Consider the following 18,320-nt stretch of genomic DNA (forward strand, 5'->3'; position numbering starts at 1 on the left):
GAGAAGGATAGAATCCGTAGGAGGGTAGTTTAGAAATTAAAGATTTGTGCCAGACTCTATCGAAGGCTTTCGATATGTCAAGGCCGACAGCAAAGGTTTCACCGAAGTCCCTAAAGAGGATGACCAAGATTCAGTTAGGAAAGTAAGAAGATCACCAGTAGATCTGCCTTTACGGAAACCATACTGGCAATCAGAGAGAAGGTTGTGAGCTGATAGATGCCTCATTATCTTCCTATTAAGGATAGACTCAAAGGCTTTAGAAAGGCAGGAAATCAAAGCTATAGGGCGGTAGTTAGAAGGATTGGAGTGGTCACCTTTTTAGGGACAGGTTGAATGTGAGCAAACTTCCAGCAAGAAGGATAAATAGAAGTAGAGACACAGATGAAAGAGTTTGACCAGGCAGTGAGCGAGTTCGGAAGCACAGTTTTGAGAACAACAGGAGGGACTCCATCCGGACCGTAAGCCTTCCGAGAATCAAGGCCAGAGAGGGCCAGGAAAACGTCTTTATAAAGAATTTTAATTTTAGGGATGAAGTAGTCAGAGGGTGGAGGAGTAGGAGGAATATGCCCAGAATCATCCAAAGTTGAGTTGGTAGCAAAGGTTTGAGCGAAGAGTTCAGCTTTAGAAAAGAAGAGACAGCTGTAGAGCCATCTGGATGAAGTAAAGGAGGAAAGACGAAGAAGTAAAGTTGTTAGAGATATTATTGGCTAGATGCCAGAAATCTCGAGAGGAGTTAGAATTGGAAAGACTTTGACATTTTCTATTGATGAAAGAGTTTTTAGTAAGTTGGAGAATAGATTTGGCATGATTACGGGCAGAAATATATAGGGCATGAGTTTCAGCAGTTGGATGGCTACGGAACCGTTTGTGAGCCGCCTCTCTATCATTGACAGCACGAGAACAAGCAGAGTTAAACCAAGGCTTTTTAGCTTTAGGGTTAGAGAAAGTATGAGGAATGTATAGCTCCATGCCAGAGATAATCACCTCTGTTATGCGCTCGGCACAAAGAGAAGGATCTCTGACATGAAAACAATAATCATCCCAAGGAAATCAGAATAGTACTGCCTTAGTTCCTTCCACTTAGCAGAGTTAAAATGCCAGAAGCACCTCCGCTTAGGCGGGTCCTGAGGCTGCACTGGAGTGATAGAACTGGTAACGGAAATTAGATTGTGGTCGGAGGAGCCCAACGGAGAGGAAAGTTTAACAGAGTAAGCAGAAGGGTTGGAGGTTAGGAAAAGATCAAGAATGTTGGGCGTGTCTCAAGGCGGTCAGGAATACGGGTAGGGAACTTCACTAGCTGCTCTAGGTCATGAAGGATAGCAAAGTTGAAGGTTTGTTCACCAGGTTGGTCAGTGAAAGAAGATGAAAGCCAAAGCTGGTGGTGAACATTGAAATCTAAAATGGAGATCTCAGCAAAAGGAAAGTGAGATAAGATGTGCTCCACCTTGGAAGTCAAATAGTCAAAGAATTTTACATAGTCAGAGGAATTAGGTGAGAGGTATACAGCACAGATGAATTTAGTTAGAGAGTGACATTGAAGTTTTAGCCAGATGGTAGAAAATTCTGAAGATTCAAGATTGTGGGCACGAGAGCAAGTGGTGTCGTTACGCACGTATGCGCAACATCCAGCTTTGGATTGAAGCTGAGGATAGAGCAAGTAGGAGGGAACAGAAAAGGGGCTGCTGTCAGTAGTCACAGACAACTGTGTTTCGGTTAGGAAGAGAAGATGAGGTTTAGTAGAGGAGAGGTGGTGTTCCACAGATTGAAAATTAGAACGAAGGCCACGAATGTTGCAGAAATTGATAGTGAAAGTATTAGATGAAGTGTCAAGACACCCAAGGTCGACAGCAGAGGGGCAGTCCGACCTGGGGACATTTATGGTCCCCTCCCCAGAGGGGGACTCCGAGGCAGGGCGTGGTGAAGCCATTATTAAATTTTGATTTGAAGAGAGTGTAAAAGTGTAAGGTGTTGTAGTGTAGTGTAGGAAGTAGTAGAAGTTGTCTTTAGAGGGCAGGCTGCAGATAAAAGGTATAATATATGGAGGAGAGACAGAGTGGGTAAAGGAGGAGGAGGAGTCATGATGATGTTAAGGAAGGAGATAGTGGTAAATCAAGTGGAGTTTGGGGAAGGAAAATCAGAAATACTGTATGTTAAGATGCATATTAACAAAAAGGAGTTAACAATCATTGGAACATATGTGCCACCAAAAACAAACTCATGGACTAACCAAGAATATAGAGACCTGATAGATGACAAAATAAGGAGTCTTACAAGAATCATTAAGGAAAGGAGAAAAGTGATATTGGTAGGAGATTTCAACTGTAAGGAGGTAGACTGGGAAAATTATGAAAGTGGTATGGGGAAGATGCCTGGGAGATAGATTCCTGAACCTAATGATAGATAATTTGATGGTCCAAAGAGTAAAGGAAAACACAAGATTCAGAGGAAACGATGAGCTGGCAAGATTAGACCTAGTTTTTACAAGGGATATACCAATTAACGATGATATAAGATACAAGTCCCCATTGGGAAAGAGTGACCATGTAATATTAGAAATGGATATAGAAGAAGGAAAGGAAGATGGAGATGAATCATACAAAGGAGACCGATTAAATTACAGAAAGGCTGATGTTGAGAATCTCAAGAACTATTTTAAAAATGTAAACTGGGAGGAGATGGAAAACTCATTAACGATTCCAGAGAAATATAACTTATTTTTGGAAATATACAAAACTGGGGTCAGGGAATATGTCCCAAAATATAGACCTAAAGAAAAAGGAAAGAAAGATTGGTTTAATGCAAGATGTGCTAGGGCAAAGGAGAAACGAGATGGAGCATGGAAAAGGTGGAGAAGAAACAGAAATCCAGAAAATAAGGAAAACTTCAAAACAGCAAGAAATGAATATGCTAAGGTGAGAAAGGAAGAAGAAAGGAACTATGAAAAGGACATTGTCGAAAAATGTAAGGAACAACCAAAATTGTTCTACAGATTCATAAATGGAAAAATAAGACAAAAAGAAACAATAGAAAGGTTAAAAGGAGAAAACGGAATGGTGGAAGACCCAAACTGTATGGCAGAACTGTTAAATAGTAAATTTCAGGAGGTCTTTACTAAGGAATCCAAATTTGAAAGACCACAGGGTAATAGAGAGACTGTCTATATGAAAGAGATTAAAGTAACCAAGCTTGAAATAAAAAAGTTGATGACGGAACTAGATGAGGAAAAGGCAATGGGACCGGATGAAGTCTCAGGCAGAATACTGAAAGAATGTAGGGAAGAACTAGCAAGTCCAATATACAACATCATAAAATGCTCAATAGAAAATGGAACAGTGCCAGTGGAGTGGAAAAGAGCTGAGGTGGTTCCCATATATAAGAGCGGAAGGAAGGAAGAACCTTTAAATTACAGACCGGTATCACTAACTAGTGTAATATGCAAGATGTGTGAAAAAGTAATAAAGAAGCAATGGATTGAGTTTCTTGAAGACAACAAAATATTATCAAATAGCCAATTTGGTTTTAGAAAAGGTCGGTCATGTGTGACAAATTTATTGAGTTTCTACTCTAGAATAGTTGATAAAGTACAAGAGAGAGAGATGGGTTGACTGTATTTATTTAGATCTAAAAAAGGCTTTTGATAAAGTGCCACATGAAAGATTACTATGGAAGTTAGAGGAGAAGGGTGGCTTAAAAGGAAGCACATTGAGATGGATGAAGAATTACTTAAGGGGAGAGAAATAAGGACGATAGTTAAAGATATGAAGTCCAAGTGGAGAACAGTAGACAGCGGAGTGCCACAGGGTCAGTATTGGCCCAATACTTTTCTCGTATATATAAATGACATGCCAGAGGAGTGAACAGCTACATAAATCTGTTTGGGGACGATGCAAAACTGTGCAGAGTCGTTAAACAAAAAGGGGCTTGTGAAATACTACAGGAAGACTTAAACAAGATCTGGAAATGGAGCAAAAAATGGGAGATGGAATTTAATGTGGACAAAAGCCATGTCATGGAAATGGGAAAAAGTTAAAGACGACCAGTGGGAATCTATAAGATGGGAGATGGAGTAGAACTAGAAAAAGTAAAAAAGGAAAAGGACTTGGGAGTGACAATGGAAGAAAATAATCAACCGGTAAGCCATATTGATAGAATTTTCAGAGAGACGTATAATTTGCTAAGGAATATTGGAGTAGCATTTCACTATATGGACAAGGAAATGATGAAGAAATTGATAAGTACTAAAATAAGACCTAGATTGGAATATGCAGGAGTTGTGTGGACTCCCATAAAAGAAACACATAAGAAAATTAGAGAGACTACAAAAATGGCTACAAGAATGGTTCCAGAATTTAAAGGGATGACATATGAGGAGAGACTAAAGGCAATGGATCTACCAACCTTGGAGCAGAGAAGAGAGAGGGATCTGATACAAGTTTATAAATTGATTAACGGAATGGATGAAGTGGATAATGAGAAACTGATCCTGAGAGAAGAATATGACTTTAGAAGCACAAGATCGCATAGTAAAAAACTAAGGAAGGGACGATGTCTGAGAGATGTTAAAAAATTTAGTTTCCCGCAAAGATGTGTTGAGACTAGGAACAGTTTGAGTGAGGAAGTGGTGTCAGCAAAGAGTGTACATAGTTTTAAAGAAAAATTGGATAAGTGTTGATATGGAGACGGGACCACACGAGCATAAAGCCCAGGCCCTGTAAAACTACAACTAGGTAAATACACACACACACACACACACACACAACCACTCATGCACATCACCTACAGAAACATAAAACACCACTTATAATACCTCCAAATATTATTCTCTTACGAGTTTGTGTTAAACTCAGTGTCGGTGATGACATGTTCGGTTTCAGCTATTATTATTATATATTTATTACTATTATTTCTTACTTTTTACATATTTAACTCAGCCCCTCAAATTTTCCGGATTATAAGGATTTCTGGATTATAAGGTTCCGGATTTAAGGACGTTTACTGTATTCAAATTTGGCGAAATTCCAATTTAGAGATGGTTTCGGCAGACTATTAGGATCACTAAATGTGGGGGCTTACTATATATATATATATATATATATATATATATATATATATATATATATATATATATATATATATATATACAGTAAGTCCTCGTTATATGGTACATATCCGTTCTTGAAAACCTTACCACAAATCAAAATTACCGTATACCGAACTCGTTATAGCATGTAATAATAGAGGATGTGTTCCAGCACGTCACAAATCACTCCTACAGACATGAAAATACATGAAAATAATCATATAGAAAAATATAAAGTACTGCACAAAAGAACTAAATAGAAAATGTTTTTATTTACCTTTCACTCGCCACGCATTCTATCAGATGATGTCCCTCCCGAGGCTAAGGGACAGTAGGGATTTCAGCCCTTACTCATAATATCCACAATAAAACACATCATAAGGATTTCATTTATGTTTAGTGGGAAACGCGGGAAGAGACTGATTGTTGTGGTGGCTGTGCGGTGTGGTGGTGCTACAGCACCGTTTAAACAAAACACGAGCGGGTACCGTATCTGTGAATTTTTCTTACCATAAATAGAATCAAAGGTAGTAATTACCAAACACTGTAACTGTGAATTTACTGGATAACGAAGTACTGTATAAGGACTTACTGTATATACAGTGGAGACTCAAATGCAAAATTTTGATTTAATACTTGATAAAATATCTGATAGTTGAACGTCCACACACGAGGTTGTAAACAAAGGCTCCCTGGTGTCCGCCTTCCCTACTCTGCCAGTTGTGACTTGTGCTGCCATAGTCATCAGAGTAGCATTCTCCTGCATTCTATCTGTAGTTTTTCATTTATAAACTTACATTAACATCAAAGGCTTATTCGTGGTGAAGATATCCGGTAATCAAACGGCCGCACATTTAGTCGTATACAGAGCTCCGACATCTCCCTTCTTGCAGCCGCCACTGTATCGTCGTGATGCTGTATTACTAGTAATACCGATATTACCAGTATTACTGTAATACCGGTATACCAGATGGTGGTGCGCATCCATAGTCCTGCCACAGTCTTCAAATAAACAACAGTCTTCTGTGTTCTGTCGTTAGTTTTTTTTATTTAGAAACTTACGATGGCACCAATGAGGCTCACTTGTGATGAAAATAAGGAATTTGGTGAGAGAGCAAGTGTTAGTGAGCCACAGCCCTCCATTAGTGGATTCACAGGAATCACACCACATCATCATCATGGATGATGACTCTTTCTCCGGCAGTCTCCCTCCTCCTCTCCACCCTTCTCCCCTCCTTTTCTAAGTTATCCATCTCCAGCATTCATTATGTACAAATCAAAATTGTAAAAAAAAAAAGAAAAATACATTGTGATTTTTTTATAAACGAGGTTTTGCTAAGATAAGAAAGAATTACCTGATTTATAGGTATCAGTAGTCGAACTTTTTGATACTCGAACAGCCATTTTTAATTTCAAGTATTGAGTCTCCACTGTGTGTATTTATATACATATATATATATATATATATATATATATATATATATATATATATATATATATATATATATATACAGGCAACCCCTGCTTAATGAACGTTCACACAACGAAATTTTGCTACGATGAATGTTTCCTTTTACCACCATCTGCTTGTTTAATGAACACCAAACTCGCTTTAACATTTTTATCCAGGTAATGTTTGCCAAGTTTGAAAGCCCTGCTGTATTATGCAAGCCAACAGGCTTTTGAATACAGCAGTGCCTCTCGTGGACAAAACGTGCACCACTCACTCCTCTTACCCTTTCCTGCTCTTATTAGTTCAAAACAATAACAGCGTCAGCAGCAGGTCACCTTCCCTTGCTCAACATGCCACCAAAACACCCTGCAATGTCACCTAGCTTTGCTAAGAAGACCAGAAAGTCTCTTACCTTCGAAGTGAAGCTGGATATTATTCACAGAAATGAGAGGTGAGAAAACTAATAGCATTGCTTGCCACCATGGCTTGACTCCATCTACTGTCTCTGCTATTTTCAAGTCAGCAGACTCTATTAAGAAGGCTGGTGAGACTGTATCTTCCTTGCAAGCTAACAGAACTACCTGTACTTGTGACTCTGCAATGGATAAAATGGAAAGCCTTGTGGAAATGTGGTACATAAGTTTTGTATGCGGTACAATGATGCACCCTTTGTTTACATTCCACAAGTTGCCAGTTATCATCTTTCCCATTCCACTCTCCCTCCCTTCATAAATTTAAGATTATCAACATTATAAAGTTACGTACATATATACAGTAGAATCTCGAATTTCAGTCATAATTGGGACCAAAAATACTGATCGAGATTCGAAATATCGAGATGGAAAGTTAACTTCTTATAGAGAAAAATTTAATTGGGACCAAAGCTTTGGCAAATAACCTATATTAACTACGTTAACCTTGAATCTGTGAATATTTTTTTTGCCAATGTCACTGATTTCTTCACTTCATCCTTCTTGCTTTTTAATGCCCGGGGTTTGAATGTCTGGGGGAGGCCGCGGGTGACTAATACACACTACACTCCACAAGTTGCCGCTAGGTGGGAGAGCAATCGAAACAATCGCATCGCCATGCGCCATGTTTGTTTCGATACAATAAAATGAAAAATGTGGGAAATAACATTCCAGTGGGTGCCCTCCCACTCAGACATATGAGGCAACGAGGTTGTCAATGCTGCTACCAAGATGGCCCTGACGGACCATAACATTACCCCGCTCACCCTGCCACTCTACACCTCCAAACGCCTCATCGCCCACACCTGTCAGTCCATATGGAATGAATTCCTCACCCCTGTCTTACAAACCACCTCAGTGGGCCAATACCGCAGTGATTCTTCCCCGCAACCATGGGTTAGAAAAATATCCTGCAAGCTGGATGTCGTCCTCACGCATCTCCACCTCGGCCAAACACGACTCACCACTCACCTCCAGCGCATGAGCCTTGCCCCAGACCCGTACTGCCCTTGGTGCATCAGCATCCCTGAAACTATGAACCACTTCATGCTGGAGTGTCCACGCTTTCACTTACATCGTGTGGTGCTGCAAGAAGAACTCCGTGCCCTGGGAGTAACCACATTTGACTTGCCCACCCTGCTTGGGGCGACAGGCATCGACTCATCATGGCAATCAGCAGTGCTTTGCCTCATCTGTGCCTTCCTCAACAAGACTAACCAACTGCAACGCTTGTGAGAACATCACAGGCATCTCTCCAGGGCTCATAGGATCGTAATAGATTGTCGCAGCCCTTAACAACAACAACAACAACAAAATGAAAAATAGCGATCGAGATTCGTGTAATTTGATCGAGATATGTGAATCGTGGGATTTTGATGGTGCAATCGAGATGCAAAATATTGAGATGAGATTGATCGAGATTTGAGATTCTATTGTATATTAGTGTACATTATAATGACTTTGTCTTAAATTAAACTGCTTAAATGTTTAACTTCATAATTTTTTGCTTTCATTAAACCTTTCACTGTACTATGATGCACTCTCGGTTTGTTTACTCTCAGTGGAAGTTCAAGTCAGGGGTTAAACTTGTTATAATTGGTTGGCTTAACGAAAATTTGCTTAACGAATGTTTTTTTAGGAACGTAACCCGTTCGTTAAGCGGGGATTGCATGTTTATATATATATATATATATATATATATATATATATATATATATATATATATATATATATATATATATGTATTATATAATGATGGAATGCACAACAGTATAGAACTAATATGATGTCATGAAATGAATGCTAAATTGTAACAATTATTTACAGGACCAACTAAATCCTGAGAGATATGCAGCTGTTCATTTTAGAACAGAGAATATGGATGATGCTTCTTTCAAGGAATATCTGATCATTGTCTTCCTACCAAGCCACACCTTTCAGTCCAAACCAGCCATGCTGCAAAGCATACCAGGTGCATCTTGGTCCAATTCCTTCAGAAGAAATAGAAAGAAGCCACAGAGTGATTTGTTGACCACCATTAGCTATTTAGCTGCTGAATTGTCAGAGCCGGGCTTCATCTTTTCATGGCTTACATGGTGAGTCCTTGACTTGTTACATGATTTACACAAAATTTTTCCTTTACATAGTTTGTCTCAATAATTTCTATGATTCCTTTATAGAAAGAAATCATGATCAATCTGATCTTGATCTTGATGCAGCACCTAGCAGCAGAGTGTGAGAGATTGCAGGCAACCAGGTAAAAGAGTTGAGAAGGAAAGAGTTTTTTATTCTATTTTATTTAACAAGCTTGTATTACAGAATATCTCTGTACTGAATATAAATTATGAGATCATCGTAACTTACCCTGGTAAGTGTGCGATGATCGGGTATCCTCTTAGACTGTGCGGTCCTATTATGCATGGTCATGCATGACTTACGGTGAGCTGCTACCAAGGCTCAGATTTCATCCGGAGTTGTGGGTGAGAGTGATGTGGGGGGAGCACATCACCAGAAAAAAAAATTTTAAAGTGAAAATTTTTTTTGTGAATATACTTACCCATATGTAATTACATATGCCTATATGCCATTATTTCCACACTCAGCACAGAAAATCAACCAGCACCTCTATATAGAAATCGTGCCTACAAAAGCGCCACGTCACCTCTGTGTGCATGTGCACCGGGAACCACCAGCCCAGCTGGCTAAACAGACCTCAGATCCTTTCTGCCAGAATTGACAAAAACACAGAGGGGAGGTAGGAAAGGAACCTCTTACTATGTAATTACATATGGGTAAGTATATTCACAAAAAAAAGTGTTTACTTTAAAAACTGTTTTGTTGCTACATATACTAATTACCCATATGTAATTACATATGCCAGATTCCCAAGTATAATTGGAAGGGTGTAACAGAAACCCAAAGGTGGAAGACACTATCTCCAAAATCGCCAAAACCCTGAAAACAGAAAAATAATGTATCCGTAAACGATTTAAGACCGAAAGGTCGCAAATCAGCCCCCCTGTGGTCTTGGACACAAGGAAGACGTTAGAATAGAACCTGGCCTGAGGATCTATCACTGGTTCTATAGCTCCCTTTACCAGCATCTCGGAAACTGCGGCCTCCAGAGCCAAATGACTGTCCAAGCCCTCCCTGTACACCGGAAACTCCACCGGCACGCTTGAGAGGGGAGGTTCCCTGAGGAAGGGGAGAACGAAACCATACCAAAGGGTCTTGATCACCCACTCACACACCCCGATGTTCTCCCACTTGCCAATACCACTGCAGATAAGCCCCAACTTGCAGCAGCACCTCCACAGCATCCCTAGCAAGATACCCAAAAGCCCTCAAGAGCGAAAGGAACCACTTGCCTTTGGAGCATGAGAGGGCGGAACCGAAGGAGGTGCAGCCGGCGCAAGGTGTCAGGAACCTATGGCACAACCAGCCTTAGGCCTGATGCCTCGAGCTGTGGAAGCCAGGTCACGAGTGAACTGGGATATGAGGACTGTTACATGGGGGCCGCCGTGGTAAAGTGGAACCATGCGTGTTTTGGGGTCTGAGGGGTCTCCAAGCGCATGGGTTCAAATCCTGTCCACGGTCCGAGTGTAGGTTGGGCTTCCTCACTCGGGGCAATGGTTTCCTAGCGGGTGGGCTTTGAAATAGGATATACTCCAAAAAGTATCCCCTTTAGGCCATAAATTCCCGTGAAAAGCCCACATGGTAAAAAGAAAAAAAAAAAAAAAAGGACTCAGGCTCCCTCTGCTCCATTACTGCCAGAGTCTGACCATCAAAAAGATGGGAGCCAACGGGGGAAGACATTAATTGCCGTCTCTCCCAGTCACTGTAGGTATTAGGGAGGTTTCTCACAATAGCCTGCCTACGAACATCATCATCCTCAAACGGAGCATTTCACAGGGCTGCATAATATCTAAATTTACCATGGCAAGAACTCCCAAGCAGTCCAAGCCCCTCTGGGGGACAGCACTGGAAAGACCAGCAAGGGCTCCCAGAACCTGATCTGTCCAGGAAGTGATATCAACCAGACTATTCAAAATACCCTGTAATTGAGTAGCCATACACCAGGGAAGACTCACAGACAGATCTTTACTCTCCACCAAATGAAGCAGCTCATCATTGAGAGGAGGAGCCCCACAGGAATTTCCTTCTGGAGTGTACCACCTCTCCACCCTTGAAGCTCACTTCCTGGGCAAGGCAGACTTGGCTGAAGCTGGATTAGGAATCCCCAGGGAACATCTCAGTTGTTCCCTGTGAACCTCCAGAACCAGGGGAGAACGAGGCAGCACCAAGGGAGTGGGGCCAGGTCGTGAAGTCCCCGAGGTGCACTTGACTCCAGTCTGAAAAGTAGAATCAAGAGAAGAGGGCATGGGGAGACCCAAGGACTCTCTCACTGAGGTAATAAGCTCACAAAAGAAAGCCGCACTCTCCTCATCCAGGGTGCCAGCCTCCCCTGAGGGAATGTCATCAAAAACCTCATCCACCTCTTCAGAAAGCAAAGGCCAGCCCATGGCAGCAGCCTGACTAACTACTGTGCCACCATGGTCCGCGCCCACATCAACTGGCCATTGCAGGACTGGTGAAGACATTGACCCATGCAGCAAATCATCATGAAGCAGGCCCATGGAAGACATGCCCGCCAAGCCTGCAAAATTGCCATCACCTGGCAACCCACCAGGGAGTGGTGCGGCATGAAGTCCACTACCAACAAGGCCTTACCAGAGAGAGGCCATACCAGAGAGAGGAGCTGTGCGAAGATTCATCCACTGACTACAGGACCAGCCATGGAAGAAACAGGATCAGTGGGAGCCTACAAGCCACTCAATCCCGGGGGTCACTCCAAGGAGTGGGGTTGCATGCAAGTTCATTCCACCAAGACTTGAAAATTCCCTAGAAGCACCTGACACAGCGGGAGTCTGCACCACACTCACTCTTGGGGCCACGCTAGGGAGTGGGGACACAATCAAGCTCACACCCATGAAACCAGAGAAGTCCTGAAACAGCGGGGTACTGGCCCCCTCCTCACTCCCAGAGCCAGACTATGGGAGAGGGGCACACACACACTAACTCCACCGAAAACTCTGTGGAAGGGCCAGGAACAGGGGGAGAAGGCACGCCACTTGCTACCAGTGGCGGGGCAGAGTGTAGGGCTGCACGCAAACTCATCTCCCTGACTGCCAACTCTGGGGCAGGGCTTGGAACAGAGGGAGCCTGCCCCCCACTCACTCCCGGAGCCAAACCAGGGAGAGGGGACACACTGAGACTTGCTCCACTACTACCAGCAGCCACCACCGAAGGGCCTGAGCCAGGGGGAGAACGGGGCCCCCTGACACCCGATACCAACCTGGGGGGCAGACGCACACTCACTCTGTCGTCCGCAAACCTTGAAAGCGCGGAACCGGAGGCAGGAGCAACAAGACCACTGACAGCTGGGCAATAGAAGCCAGATCAGACTCTACAGTGACAAACCTGCTAGCCCAAGGGGCCTCAGAAGCTGGCTCCTGCCAGCGACAACACTTCTCACTGGAACCGCCAGATGACTTGGCCCGCTTCTTCTCCTTAGCAGAACACTTCTCAGCATCCTTCACATAAGCTTGGAACTGGAGAAGGGAGAGGTGGGAACACTCACTGCACTGGTCCTCAGCAACATATGACGGGCCGACAAGACACACAGCGGGAAGGCGGCTCTAAAGCCTCGCCCGGCAACTACCTCTTGCATCCAACACAACTCCAAGTGGACATGGCAGCTCAAGAAGAAGTAAAAATGGAAGCGGCAAGGAAGCGGGCGCCAAAAAAGGCAGGAAGAGGCGCAGGTGAACACTGTGCTGAGCACAGAAAGGATCTTAATTATGGTTGGCCAGCTGGGCTCATGGTTCCCGGCGTGCATGCGTGCAGAGGTGATGTGGTACTGTTATACGCACAATCTCTATATAGAGGTGCTGGTTGATTTTCAGTGCTGAGTGTGGGAATAATATCATATAGGCATATGTGATTACATATGGGTAAGTATATGTAGCAACAAATGTGGTGATGGGATAAGGTATGGCAGAAATAATCAAAATTTAGATAAAAAGAAAGGGAAAGGGAAAAAGAGATACTGCAGTAGCATATGTACCACCAAAACTAATGCATGGAATCAAGAAGATGTTGAGAGAAATGGGTAATTGATTGAAAAAAAATATTGCAAGAAAGCAGGAATGTAACACTTATGGGTGACTTCAGCTGCAAAGAGGTATGCTGGGAGAACTGGACCTCACAAGGAGGAGAAGTGTCGTGGGGATATACACTACTAATCTTGATAATGATTAGGGAAACTCCAAGAGTTGGGAGAAATGAGGAGGCATCAAGGCTCGACCTATTATATATGAAAGAGATTGAAGTCATTGGAGAAATAAAGTATCAGTGCCTTCTTGGGAAAAGCAACCATTTGTTAACTGAATTTAACCTAGACAGCAGTTCAGCTGTAAATAAGGATGAACTCCACAAAAATGGAAGGTATGATTATGGGAAGGCAGACTTCACAAAATTAAGGGAATACTTCATAGAAGCTGAGTGGAACCAACTGTATGCAGCAAATAAAGTACAAGGGAAGTGGGATATATTTATGAATATTTATAATGAAGGGATTAAAAGATATGTTCCCAAAACCAGAATCAGTGAGGGGAAGAGAAAGGAAGACTGGTATAGTATAAGATGTAAAATAGCAAAAGTAAAAAAATGGAAGTAGCATGGAATAGATGGAGAAAAAAAGAGGACTTAATAATTGGGAAGAATTTAAGGTAGTAAGAAATTAATATGTCCAAACACTAAGAGAGGAACAGAGGATTTTTTTTTTAATGTAGGAGAGAGGGCCAGCCAAGGGCAAAAAAAAAAAGAAGGATTAAAAAAAGAAGGCCCACTTGAGTGCTGGCTCTAAAGAGTGGGAAAGTGTCAGCCAAAATTAGGGAGCAAATGCCTCGAAACCTCCCTCTTAAAAGAAGACAAGTCGTAGGAATTCGGAAATACAGATGCAGGGAGGGAGTTCTAGAGTTTACCAGTGTAAGGGATGAATGAATGGTTAACTCTTGCATTAGAGAGTTGAACAGAATAGCGATAAGAGGAAGAAGAAAGCCTTGTGCAGTGAGGCCTCAGGAGGAAGGGAGGCATGCAATTAGCAAAATCAGTAGAACAGTTCGCATGAAAATAGCGAGAAAAGATAGAAAGAGATGTAACATTTCGGTGGTGAGAAAGAGGCTGAAGACAGTTTAGTCAGAAGAGGGGAGTTGATGAGACAAAAAGCTTTTGATTCCACCCTATCTAGTAAAACTGTGTGACTGGAACCCCCCCAAACATGCGAAGAGTACTCCATACACGGGCGGATAAGGCCCTTATACAGAGTAAGCAGTTGGAGGGGCGAGAAAAACTGGCGGGGACGCCTCAGAACACCTAACCACAGAAGCTGTTTTAGCAAGAGATAAAATGTGAAGTTTCCAGTTAAGATTATGAGCAAAGGACAGACCGAGGATATGCATTGCGGAAGAGGGAGACAGTTGAGTGTCACTGAAGAAGAGGGGATAGTTGTCTGGAAGGTTGTGTCAAGTTCATAGATGGAGGACTTGAGTTTTTGAGGTATTGAAAACTACTAGATTTTCTCTGCGCCAATCAGAAATCTTAGAAAGATCGGAAGTCAGGCATTATGTGGCGTCTCTGTGTGATCTGTTGACTTTCTGAAGGGTTGGTCGTCTCTGTAAGGATGTAGAAAGATGTAAGGTGGTATCATCAGTGTAGGAGTGGATAGGGCAAGAAGTTTGGTTAAGAAGGTCATTAATGAATAATAGAAAGAGAGTGGGTGACATGACAGGACCCTGAGGAATTCCACTATTAATAGATTTAGGAGAAGAACAGTGGCCGTCTACCACAGCAGCAATTGAACGGTCAGAAAGGAAACTTGAGGTAAAGTTGCAGAGAGAAGGATAGAAGCCATAGGAGGGCAGTTTTGAAATCAAAGCTTTATGCCAGACTCTCAAAAGCTTTTGATACGTCTAACGCTACAACAAAAGTTTCACCGAAATCTCTAAGAGAGGATGACCAAGACTCAGTAAGGAAAGCCAGAAGATCACCAGTAGAGCAACCTTGATGGAAACCATACTGGTGATCTGAATGTGAAGTGACAGATGTTGAGAATCTTCCTGTTCAGGATAGATTCAAAAACTTTAGACAAGCAAGAGATTAAAGCTATAGGACGGTAGTTTGAGGGATTGGAATGGTCACCCTTTTTAGGAACAGGCTGAATGTAGGCGAACTTCCAGCAGGAAGGAAAGGTAGAAGTCGATAGACAAAGTTGGAAGAGTTTGGCCAGGCAAGGTGCAAGCACGTAAGCAAAGTTCTTGAGAACAATAGGAGGTACCCCATCAGGTCTATAAGCCTTCCGAGGGTTTAGGCTAGCAAGGGCATGGAAAACATCATTACAAAGAATTTTAATTGTAGACATGAAATAGTCAGAGGGAGGAGGAGAGGGAGAAACAAACCCAGAATCGTCCAAGGTGGAGTTGTGAGCAAAGGTTTGAGAGAAGAGTTCAGCTTTAGAAACAGAAGAGATGGCAGTGGTGCCATCAGGGTGAAATAAAGGAGGGAAAGATGAAGAAGTGAAGTTATTTGAGATGTTTTTGGCTAGATGCCAGAAGTCTCAAGGGGAGTTTGAGTTTGAAAGATTTTGACATTTTCTATTTATGAAGGAGTGTTTGGCAAGTTGAGAAAGACAGTTGACAAATGCAAAAATGAGCCAAAGTGCTTTTATAAGTATGTTAATGGGAAAATGAAAAAAAGCTAACAATAGATAGATTAAAAGTTGATAATGTCATATATGAGGATACAAAATCATAGGCAGAAATAGTGAATAGGTGCTTTCAATTGGTATTTACCCAAGAAAACAAGTTTGAAGGAACACAAACAGGTCACAAGACAAGAAAACAAGATCTACGCAGAAGTCTGAAATCAGGAAGATTGTGAAACCCTTGGATGTGAATGAGGCTCAAGGACTGGATGGGGATGTCTAATTGGATATTGAGGGAATGTCATGACCAGCTGGCAGAGATATTACATAACATCCTAGTATGTTCTTTTAAGGAAGGAAAAGTTCCTCTATACTGGAAAAGGGCAAACATTGTATCAATTTTTAAGGGAAGTAACAAAGAAGAACCATTGAACAACAGGCCAGTGTCCCTAACAAGGGTGGTTGCAAAAATAACTGAAAAAATAGTCACAAATAGATGGATGCAAGAGCTAAAAGAGTCACATACAATATAACTGGAAGACAATTTGGCTTCAAAAGTGGAAGATCTTGTGTTACAAACTTATTGAGCTTCTACAGTAGAGCAATAGATAGAATTCAGGAGAGGGGTGGATGGGCAGATTGTGTCTACCTGGATCTAAAAAAAAGTTTTTGATAAATTACCACACCAAAGATTACTATGGAAAATTAAAAACATAGGTGGCTTATTGGGAAGAGTACCAGATTGGATAACAGCCTTTGTAAAGGACTGGGAAATGACATTAGTGATGAAAGATGAAGAATATAAATGGTGCAGAGTTATAAATGGAGTTCCACAAGGAATGGTTCTGGCTCCTGTAATATTCATAGTGTATATCAGTGATATGGTTAATGAGGTGGACTTATTTGCAGATGATGCAAAGATACTGAAATGAGTGGAAAATGACATCGATTGTGAAATACTACAGAAAGACCTGAATAAGGTACATGAATGAATCAAGAAATGGGAAAATGGAATTTAATGCAAAAAAGTGCAAAATGATGGAACTAGGGAAAAGCAAAAGAAGACAGACAATCCCTTACACTATGGGAGGAATAAAATTTTATAAAACAAAAGGACAAAAAGACCTGGGTCTTACAATAAATGACAATTTGTCACCAGAAAAACATGTAAACAATATAGTTAGGGAAACATGAATTACTAAGAAATATGAAATGGACATTTACCTACATATATGAAGAGATGATGAATAAACTAATAGAATACATGATTCGATCTAAACTAGAATATGCTGCACTTACATAGTCGCCACATAATAAAAAAAGATATAAAGAAGATAGAAAATATTCAAAGAGCAGCAAACAAAATGATTGGAAGTTTGAGAGACCCAACTTATGAGGACAGATTGAAGAAATTAAATCTTCCAACATTGTAACAGAGGAGAGGAAGAGGAGATCTAATTGCTATATACAAGGCATAGAAGGAGAAGGACCAAGCTGATAAAGAAGACGTATTGGTGTGGGACTTAAGAAATACAAGGGGACAAGTCATGAAATTGAAAAAGCCTGCGTGTAGAAGAGACATTAAGAAATATAGTTTTCCAAACAGAAGTGTAAATATATGGAACAATTATTCATGACTTTAAAGTTAAACTGGATGACTATAGATATGGAGGCAGGACAGTACAAGTATAGCTCTTTTCCTGTAAAACAACTAGATAAATACACACACACACACACACACGGGACACCGTCGATGACGGATGTGGTCGCTGAGCTCCAGAGCAATCATCTCTAATTCTACAGTTGCCATTGCCTAAGAGTAACTAAGGTGGGAAAGGAGCTTGTAATGTTTGTCCCGTCTCCATATAGTCATGTTAACTGTTGATTAGCAAAATAATGTCCAGGGAAGGTGAATATAAACTGTAGCCTGTGTTTGAGCCATCAGCTGAAGTTTGTTTACATCTGCGCAACATGGCGGCCGTGAACTCGAAAGATGAATCAGACTTCACAGGATTTCAAGGAATAATGGAGAAGAGCGTTTATGTGAAGAAAATTCTGGATTTGGAAGGTAAAATTGAAAAACTGTTTGAAAAGTATGGGGGCCTGGAAACGAGTTATGACAATGTAATGAAAGAGTGCACTGAAATGAAGACAGAAAATGCAGTACTGAAAGAGGAAGTTAAGTTAATTAAAGTGAATTGCGACAAATGTGGAGAATCTTTAGGAAAAGTGATGGAGAAGCAGGCTGAATGGAAAAAAAGTCAGGAAGTGGAAAGAAAGGTGGTAAATTACAAAGTTGCAAGTCTGGAAAAGGAAATCAAAGAGTCTGGGGAGAAAACTTTGGGCCTTGCTGAAATTATAGATCAACAGATCATAGAAGAGAAGATTGCTGAGAAAGTTGTGAAGGTTATTAAGTCAAATGAGACATTGGTGAGGGAAACTGTAGACAAAAAGAGATGTGTGGTGATATTTGGTGTGGAGGAGGATAAGACACCAAGTAAAATGGAGAGAGAGAAAAACATAAAAAAAGGTGATAAATAATATCATTAATGT

The 18,320-nt window shown here is 41.4% G+C and overlaps 1 protein-coding gene across 1 annotated transcript in view; it reads left to right on the forward strand.

Annotated features, from left to right (window-relative positions):
• LOC123511352 (tigger transposable element-derived protein 1-like) overlaps positions 1-18,320 on the forward strand; it is a 138,741-nt gene that overhangs the window by 9,917 nt on the left and 110,504 nt on the right. Inside the window, exon 2 of the mRNA XM_045267155.1 lies at positions 8,831-9,099. The gene's annotated coding sequence lies outside the window, so the exon portion shown is untranslated. The remainder of the gene's footprint in view (positions 1-8,830; positions 9,100-18,320) is intronic.

The sequence above is a fragment of the Portunus trituberculatus genome, chromosome 31, assembly GCF_017591435.1.
Source record: "Portunus trituberculatus isolate SZX2019 chromosome 31, ASM1759143v1, whole genome shotgun sequence".
Classification (NCBI taxonomy): Eukaryota; Metazoa; Arthropoda; class Malacostraca; order Decapoda; family Portunidae; genus Portunus; species Portunus trituberculatus.